The 10,000-nt window shown below is 47.9% G+C and overlaps 1 protein-coding gene across 2 annotated transcripts in view; it reads right to left on the bottom strand.

Annotated features, from left to right (window-relative positions):
- The window catches only part of LOC140364826 (rho guanine nucleotide exchange factor 4-like), a 54,645-nt gene that overhangs the window by 36,598 nt on the left and 8,047 nt on the right, over nt 1–10,000 (bottom strand). The gene's annotated exons all lie outside the window — the stretch shown is intronic.

Raw genomic sequence — 10,000 nt, 5'->3', positions numbered from 1 at the left:
ATAACATAAACAAAATAAAAATATTGACTAAAGCAAAAACATGATTTAAGTCAAAAGACTATGGGCCATATTTTGCCCCCGGCGGTGGCGCTAACGTTGGCACAGCAGAGCTCACTGCGTCACACCTTGCAGTCGGCGCTATTGATGACAGCGCAGGGCGTGATTATGCCAAAATATGAGGTGGAGTAAAGCAACTTGGTGCATTGTGTGAATGGCCAGAATTGTAACTAATAAACTTCAAAACTAGCCTTGTTATAGATTGGGCATGTTTATCAAACAATGTTATTGCCCACGTCTTTCTTCGTCTGTATTTGAGGCCAGGACAAAAATCTCCCACACGAGTGGTGCTTGTGAATGCCACAGTTATAAGTCATAACCCACTCCAGCCTCCAGCGACCAAGTCCAGCCTCTTTACCCCAGAGTTAAGTTGGGCAAGGTAGCAAAATGGCATTCTAGCCCCGCCCCCTGGAAAAGGCTCCCGTTAACGTTACCTCCAGGGTCAAAATACAGCCCTAAGAGTTTATACAACCTGACTTAACCGGGGCGATGCAAACATAAGCAACATTACATTAGATCATTATTTTTTATCTGCAGAGAAAACAATCACCAGAGCAAGTTTGGGCCTTTGAAAAGGGATAAACTAGTGCAGCAGGCAGATGACCCAAACGTTGGCCGTGACCCCAAGTTTGAGAAGCAATATGCCACAATATGAGGGCTATGCACACTCTGAACACAACCACATCGAGCCACAGTGTAATCGCTTAAACATTTAGATTAAATAGGCTATTTGTTGGGAAAAAAAATAAGTTAAGTGGTAAAAGTGGTTTTGGTTTATTTTGGAGATTGTTCAAGTCACTTTTCCAAAACTGTGGAGCTGGGTTCAGAACTGCTCGATGTTAGCGCAGGCAGCTACAGTCGCTCTGTTGTTACGCATTGACAAGCTCTGGGCAAACGGATCAAATAACGGAAAGAACAACACAGAGAAAGGACAGAAGCTTCGTTTGCAATGTAGAGCATGAATGAAAATGTTTGTCGCTGATAATGTGTCGACTTAAAGACTCCCTTGAGATGATCACACTCCACATCACTTGATCACACATTTCTGAACCATAATTCAATTCCAAATCACACTAACACTATGGCCAGCTCTTTTTCTCAAGACTGCCTTTTCTTTTTCTAAAGTCGTGCCCGTCCGCCGCTGCAGTAGAGTCCAAACAGACAGATGTGCTGCTGTCACCATGCCAACCTCCTCCTCACACAACAACAACCTCATTCATTTGTGTCTGAGTCTTCACTACAAAGCATGTATGTGTTAGCATCATGTTGACAATAGCCTTACCAAGAAGCGTCACCATCTAAACACAGACTTTATCAGGCCTAAATTAGGGATAAACATGGTCTAAAATGAGACTAAGCCAGGTATAAAAAATAAATTAAAAAAACATGGATACAGCAAAATAATGATTAACCCAAATGACAACAAAAGCATTTATAGTTCTACACAGTTTGTCCTTGATATGTCCTTGTCCTTTATCCTCGATAACATGATGTGATTATTCTTAGTTCATTTGCAAAAACAGCGTTTTGAAAGCGACTGATTTTACTGCAATAAAATGTCATTCCATCCCCCCACAATCCTCTATACTTTAATATAAATCGAAGATGTGCAAATGTTGTATTAGGTGTTTGAGTGAATAAGAAAATGGCAAGTTGCTGAAGGCTACGTGCTCTTTTAATTTTTTTGTCCTGAAGTCTTTATTAACAGGAAAGTGCAAACGGAGCCAGGGATATGTGCTGCTGCCTTAACAACTCTCTTTAATTCTATATGTGAATAAAAACAAACCCAGTCTAAACGCCACCAAATCATGACATGAATAGCATTTCACTTCTCTTCTCTGGGTTTGCGCAGCACACTGGACACACAGGGCAGATCCCGGAAACAGTTACAGAAACAAACTGTCTCTCTTATTGACGTGTACCATCCGGTGTCTGCCTCCAACCCAAACCCCGCGGCCTTACACTGATCCTGTCTGCCCAGCCCTTCTGCGGAATGTGCACCTCCACCCCGCTGCACTCTGCCGACCCGAACACCCCCACCTCCAGCGCTCACATGATGCTACAGGCTAACCTCCTGCTGGCTATGGGCTCCTCTCAGTGGGTTCATTGCGGGCCTATAACAGAGATGGAGGTCAGTTTTCAGCTATAGCATCTGCTGCTGGAGAGTAAAATAAGTGTTTGTAATAATTGGGCCTTTCTACAGGGGAAAAAGGCATAAAGTTCATAATCTTCAGTCTAAGCAAATGAGAAAGTTAACTGATCATACAATTTCCATTCACATTTCAGTATTTACATTTCATACATCTGATGGTGCAGCAGCAGCACTTAAACTTGAACCTATAAAGACAATTGGCATGTCATTGGTGCAGATTGGCAGCTGTAATGTTTGTAGTGTATTTAGTAAAGTAGTAGTATTAATTCATTTGCAAAAAGCGATATCTCTGTTTCGGAAATGAGTCCTAAGGTAGTAGCTGTACATCTTTGAGCTGCTGCATCGTAACACCTCTGAGCAGCTCCTCCTGAGTGAGACCAGCTGGAGCTCAGAGGTGACGGGGCTTTTGTGGCGGCAACACCTAAACATACACCTTTTTTATATCATTTCTTAAACGCACAACGCTGGCCATTTGACATTTAAATTATATCTGATTGTATTTATTGATGTGTTGCTTTAACATTTTTTGTGTTATTCTTGTAACACGTTGGCACTTGTTTTTAAAGCACATTTAAAAATTGTACATGGGATTTTCTTTTTGATATTTCTTCTGTTATTATTAGCAGTACAGTCGAGGGGATTTGCTCAGTAAGGGATGGAATAATGTTTTTATTGCACTAAAGATTTGGTCTTTTCCCCCCCAATGATACACAATCTATTTTTGATCTAATTTCAACCAATTACAGTAAAACATAGATAGAGTCACCAGTCACTGCTGCTGGTACAGATGTGGAGTCAGTGCTGGGAAACTCAGCTGACAACATTCTCCGTGCATTATTTACCAGTGTGAGAGCGTGCCAAGGCTGAGGAGCAGTGAGTGTGAGGAGCAGAGTGTGTGAGGAGCAGAGTGTGTGAGGAGTAGTGTGTGTGAGGAGCAGAGTGTGTGAGGAGCAGAGTGTGTGAGGAGTAGTGTGTGTGAGGAGCAGAGTGTGTCAGAGGAGCAGAGTGTGTGAGGAGCAGTGTGTGTGAGGAGCAGAGTGTGTCAGAGGAGCAGAGTGTGTGAGGAGCAGTGTGTGTGAGGAGCAGTGTGTCAGAGGAGCAGAGTGTGTGAGGAGCAGAGTGTGTGAGGAGCAGTGTGTGTCAGAGGAGCAGTGTGTCAGAGGAGCAGTGAGTGTGAGGAGCAGTGTGTGTGAGGAGCAGTGAGTCAGAGGAGCAGTGTGTGTGAGGAGCAGTGTGTGTGAGGAGCAGTGTATGTGAGGAGCAGTGAGTCAGAGGAGCAGTGAGTGCGAGGAGCAGTGTGTGTGAGGAGCAGAGTGTGTGAGGAGCAGAGTGTGTGAGGAGCAGTGTGTGTCAGAGTGTGTGAGGAGCAGTGAGTGTGAGGAGCAGAGTGTGTGAGGAGCAGAGTGTGTGAGGAGCAGTGAGTGTGAGGAGCAGTGAGTGTGAGGAGCAGAGTGTGTGAGGAGCAGAGTGTGAGGAGCAGTGTGTGTGAGGAGCAGAGTGTGTGAGGAGCAGAGTGTGAGGAGCAGTGTGTGTGCGGAGCAGTGTGTGTGAGGAGCAGAGTGTGTGAGGAGCAGTGTGTGTGAGGAGCAGAGTGTGTGAGGAGCAGTGAGTGTGAGGAGCAGAGTGTGTGAGGAGCAGAGTGTGTGAGGAGCAGTGTGTGTGAGGAGCAGTGAGTGTGAGGAGCAGTGTGTGTGAGGAGCAGAGTGTGTGAGGAGCAGAGTGTGTGAGGAGTAGTGTGTGTGAGGAGCAGAGTGTGTCAGAGGAGCAGAGTGTGTGAGGAGCAGTGTGTGTGAGGAGCAGAGTGTGTCAGAGGAGCAGAGTGTGTGAGGAGCAGTGTGTGTGAGGAGCAGTGTGTCAGAGGAGCAGAGTGTGTGAGGAGCAGAGTGTGTGAGGAGCAGTGTGTGTCAGAGGAGCAGTGTGTCAGAGGAGCAGTGAGTGTGAGGAGCAGTGTGTGTGAGGAGCAGTGAGTCAGAGGAGCAGTGTGTGTGAGGAGCAGTGTGTGTGAGGAGCAGTGTATGTGAGGAGCAGTGAGTCAGAGGAGCAGTGAGTGCGAGGAGCAGTGTGTGTGAGGAGCAGAGTGTGTGAGGAGCAGAGTGTGTGAGGAGCAGTGTGTGTCAGAGTGTGTGAGGAGCAGTGAGTGTGAGGAGCAGAGTGTGTGAGGAGCAGAGTGTGTGAGGAGCAGAGTGTGTGAGGAGCAGTGAGTGTGAGGAGCAGAGTGTGTGAGGAGCAGAGTGTGAGGAGCAGTGTGTGTGAGGAGCAGTGTGTGTGAGGAGCAGTGTGTGTCAGAGGAGCAGTGTGTCAGAGGAGCAGTGAGTGTGAGGAGCAGTGTGTGTGAGGAGCAGTGAGTCAGAGGAGCAGTGTGTGTGAGGAGCAGTGTGTGTGAGGAGCAGTGTATGTGAGGAGCAGTGAGTCAGAGGAGCAGTGAGTGCGAGGAGCAGTGTGTGTGAGGAGCAGAGTGTGTGAGGAGCAGAGTGTGTGAGGAGCAGAGTGTGTGAGGAGCAGTGTGTGTCAGAGTGTGTGAGGAGCAGTGAGTGTGAGGAGCAGAGTGTGTGAGGAGCAGAGTGTGTGAGGAGCAGAGTGTGTGAGGAGCAGTGAGTGTGAGGAGCAGAGTGTGTGAGGAGCAGAGTGTGAGGAGCAGTGTGTGTGAGGAGCAGTGTGTGTGAGGAGCAGAGTGTGTGAGGAGCAGTGTGTGTGAGGAGCAGTGTGTGTGAGGAGCAGTGAGTGTGAGGAGCAGTGTGTGTGAGGAGCAGAGTGTGTGAGGAGCAGAGTGTGTGAGGAGCAGTGAGTGTGAGGAGCAGTGTGTGTGAGGAGCAGTGTGTGTGAGGAGCAGAGTGTGTGAGGAGCAGAGTGTGTGAGGAGCAGTGTGTGTGAGGAGCAGTGTGTGTGAGGAGCAGTGAGTGGGAGGAGCAGTGAGTGTGAGGAGCAGTGTGTGTGAGGAGCAGAGTGTGTGAGGAGCAGTGAGTGTGAGGAGCAGAGTGTGTGAGGAGCAGTGTGTGTGAGGAGCAGTGTGTGTGAGGAGCAGTGAGTGGGAGGAGCAGTGAGTGGGAGGAGCAGAGTGTGTGAGGAGCAGAGTGTGTGAGGAGCAGAGTGTGTGAGGAGCAGTGTGTGTGAGGAGCAGAGTGTGTGAGGAGCAGAGTGTGTGAGGAGCAGAGTGTGTGAGGAGCAGTGTGTGTGAGGAGCAGTGAGTGGGAGGAGCAGAGTGTGTGAGGAGCAGAGTGTGTGAGGAGCAGAGTGTGAGGAGCAGTGTGTGTGAGGAGCAGAGTGTGAGGAGCAGTGTGTGTGAGGAGCAGTGTGTGTGAGGAGCAGAGTGTGTGAGGAGCAGTGTGTGTGAGGAGCAGTGAGTGTGAGGAGCAGAGTGTGAGGAGCAGTGTGTGTGAGGAGCAGAGTGTGAGGAGCAGTGTGTGTGAGGAGCAGAGTGTGAGGAGCAGTGTGTGTGAGGAGCAGTGAGTGTGAGGAGCAAGCCGGTTTGGGGTTCAGTACTAGTCAAAACGTGGCCCTCTGAACAGCTGCATGGTTCTTCTGTAGCGTGCTAATCTCACATTGACACCTGTTTACTGGGACACGGGGGAACAGGGGGGATACGGTGGGACACGGGGGGACAGGGGGGGATACGGTGGGACAGGGGGGATACGGGGGACAGGGGGGGACAGGGGTGGGACACATACATTTTACAACTCTTCCTGCCAAGGTTTACATCAATGAAGTTATTTTGTGCAGAGAACAAGAACAATGTGTTTTATTGTAAATATGTTGAAATAGAATTAGCCACGTTAGCTTGCATTTACAAATAAAGCTCGGCGTGTTTGATTCTTACAGATCATTATAATCATCTGTTTTATTAATACAGTTTAAAATGCACATCCATGATTTTTTATGTTTTACTTCATTTTGACTTGGGTTAGGGTTATTATGGAATAATACATTACCACTAAACTTTTTTAAAAACCCTTTAGAATTGTATTCAAAAAATGAAAGTATTTTCATGTTTTTTCTTTGCAAACCAGAAAAACAACATGGATGTTGAAACAGATGAAGGATGGGAACCACGCGCTGAACTGTAGGAAAGAGGGGCCCACACACGGCCCACACATGGCCCACCCTTATTTACAGAGCAACATGTGGGCCCCCAGGCAAATGGTGAAATGTGTGTTCGGGGCCACCGTAAATAAGGTTGGTTTAATAAATCCTTTATTTGTTGCACATTTGTGCTCTGGATAGGTTTATAATTGTGATGTCTATAATAATAACTGGTCGTTCTCTTAGATGTGATGTCATCATCTACAATCAGGAAGTAGAATTTTAAACCGCTAAAAATGCCTAAAAATGTGGTGGAGTGGTTAAGTCACAGCACTTATGCCAGGCTCCATGTGCAGCCAGCTGCAGTGTCATGCGTTCGAATCCCGGCTCTGACAGTTTACTGTATGTCCTCCCTTCTCTCAGCTCCATGTCACGCTCAGTCCTGTCTATAGAAGCCTACGGGCTCAGATAGAATCACATTCACTGTCATGACGGGCGGCTGCACTTTTGGGCCGGACACAACGCAGGGTCCAGATATTCAACGGCCCACTCTCAGTCAGCTCTGCTCTAGTCCACTGACATGGCCCAGCCCGTTGTCACCCGGGCCGGCCCATGTCAGCCAGCAGAGCCATGCCCTGTTCTGGGCCATAGTTCTGATCATGTTTAGCGTTTTCTGTCGCCGTGTGCGTCGTGCGACATGATCTCAGCAAAGGAGCAGATCCTGCTGTCCTACGGGTTTAGGGGCCACTTTAGCCCAAGGGCATTCTGGGGGCACGGACCTGATGGAAACTTGTAGTGATTCAATTTAAATAATTACATTTGGATTTGTATACAAATTAATAATAAAGAGTAAAATAGTTCTGGCTTTAAAGTTGTAATGGCTTTGGCTTATACTATGATAAAAGAATATACAGCCTTAAAGCTTTAGGTGCTGGTAACAAGACATGGGCCAAATGTGCTTTAGCTCATGCCAATCATTATCAATGATCTAAAATGCACTAGAACTGATAAGCTTTCTGTTTTGGCCCACAGTCATAATTTGCTTCTCCGATTGAAAAATGTGTTATTTGTTTGTTTCTAAAAGAGGTTTAGTCCAGCCTGGCTCACTGTGTATAGTGAAATGAGCACCTGTCATGGGTCAGTCCCACGGAAGGAGGACTGGCCCTGTACAGACCCACATGGGCCAGATGTACAGACCGACATGGGCCAGATGTACTGACCGACATGGGCCAGATGTACTGACCGACATGGGCCAGATGTACTGACCGACATGGGCCAGATGTATAGACCCATATGGGCCAGATGTACAGACCAACATGGGCCAGATGTATAGACCAACATGGGCCAGATGTACAGACCCATATGGGCCAGATGTACAGACCCATATGGGCCAGATGTACAGACCCATATGGGCCAGATGTACAGACCCATATGGGCCAGATGTATAGACGGACATGGGCCAGATGTACAGACCGACATGGGCCAGATGTACTGACCGACATGGGCCAGATGTACTGACCGACATGGGCCAGATGTACTGACCGACATGGGCCAGATGTACAGACCCATATGGGCCAGATGTACAGACCCATATGGGCCAGATGTACAGACCCATATGGGCCAGATGTACAGACCCATATGGGCCAGATGTATAGACGGACATGGGCCAGATGTACAGACCAACATGGGCCAGATGTACAGACCAACATGGGCCAGATGTACAGACCAACATGGGCCAGATGTACAGACCGACATGGGCCAGATGTACAGACCCATATGGGCCAGATGTATAGACGGACATGGGCCAGATGTACAGACCAACATGGGCCAGATGTACAGACCAACATGGGCCAGATGTACAGACCAACATGGGCCAGATGTACTGACCAACATGGGCCAGATGTATAGACCGACATGGGCCAGATGTATAGACCGACATGGGCCAGATGTACAGACCGACATGGGCCAGATGTACAGACCAACGTGGGCCAGATGTACAGACCAACATGGGCCAGATGTATAGACCAACATGGGCCAGATGTACAGACCAACATGGGCCAGATGTATAGACCAACATGGGCCAGATGTACAGACCGACATGGGCCAGATGTACAGACTGACATGGGCCAGATGTACAGACCAACATGGGCCAGATGTATAGACCAACATGGGCCAGATGTTCAGACCAACATGGGCCAGATGTATAGACCAACATGGGCCAGATGTACAGACCAACATGGGCCAGATGTACAGACCGACATGGGCCAGATGTACAGACCCATATGGGCCAGATGTATAGACGGACATGGGCCAGATGTACAGACCAACATGGGCCAGATGTACAGACCAACATGGGCCAGATGTACAGACCAACATGGGCCAGATGTACTGACCAACATGGGCCAGATGTATAGACCGACATGGGCCAGATGTATAGACCGACATGGGCCAGATGTACAGACCGACATGGGCCAGATGTACAGACCAACGTGGGCCAGATGTACAGACCAACATGGGCCAGATGTATAGACCAACATGGGCCAGATGTACAGACCAACATGGGCCAGATGTATAGACCAACATGGGCCAGATGTACAGACCGACATGGGCCAGATGTACAGACTGACATGGGCCAGATGTACAGACCAACATGGGCCAGATGTATAGACCAACATGGGCCAGATGTTCAGACCAACATGGGCCAGATGTATAGACCAACATGGGCCAGATGTACAGACCAACATGGGCCAGATGTACAGACCGACATGGGCCAGATGTATAGACCAACATGGGCCAGATGTACAGACCGACATGGGCCAGATGTATAGACCAACATGGGCCAGATGTTCAGACCAACATGGGCCAGATGTATAGACCAACATGGGCCAGATGTACAGACCAACATGGGCCAGATGTATAGACCAACATGGGCCAGATGTATAGACCAACATGGGCCAGATGTACAGACCAACATGGGCCAGATGTATAGACCAACATGGGCCAGATGTATAGACCAACATGGGCCAGATGTACAGACCAACATGGGCCAGATGTATAGACCAACATGGGCCAGATGTACAGACCAACATGGGCCAGATGTACAGACCAACATGGGCCAGATGTATAGACCAACATGGGCCAGATGTATAGACCAACATGGGCCAGATGTACAGACCAACATGGGCCAGATGTATAGACCAACATGGGCCAGATGTATAGACCAACATGGGCCAGATGTACAGACCGACATGGGCCAGATGTATAGACCAACATGGGCCAGATGTATAGACCAACATGGGCCAGATGTATAGACCAACATGGGCCAGATGTATAGACCAACATGGGCCAGATGTATAGACCAACATGGGCCAGATGTACAGACCGACATGGGACTCTCAGCTCCTTAAAGCTGCAGTATGTCACTTTTCTGTATCAACCACCTTCTTGTCTACAGGAGATGATCTATCATCATTAATACGAGCAGGTGATGAACAGTCAGATCTGTGGAGAGGCGATCCTGCTTGGCTGATAATAAGACAGATTTATAGTATTTTTCTTACTGTAATACTGATAAACCAGGACATGACTCCACTGGTGCACAATGACAGATAAATAATAATAAATACACAAAAGAAGAACAAGTAGAGGTCAAGATGATTTGATTATTCGTACATTTTCAGGTCATGTTATAATTTAAATAAGTACTTTTTTGTATTTGTGTGTCAAAAAATATTCCTTTTCATTCAGAACTAAACACTTTCACTCTCATTTTGA

Source organism: Eucyclogobius newberryi, unplaced genomic scaffold (genome assembly GCF_026437365.1).
Source record: "Eucyclogobius newberryi isolate DKJ021-1_F unplaced genomic scaffold, fEucNew1.0.hap1 SCAF_18, whole genome shotgun sequence".
NCBI lineage: Eukaryota > Metazoa > Chordata > Actinopteri > Gobiiformes > Gobiidae > Eucyclogobius > Eucyclogobius newberryi.
The sequence above is the reverse complement of the archived record's forward strand: the minus strand, read 5'-3'. Positions and strand labels throughout refer to the sequence as shown.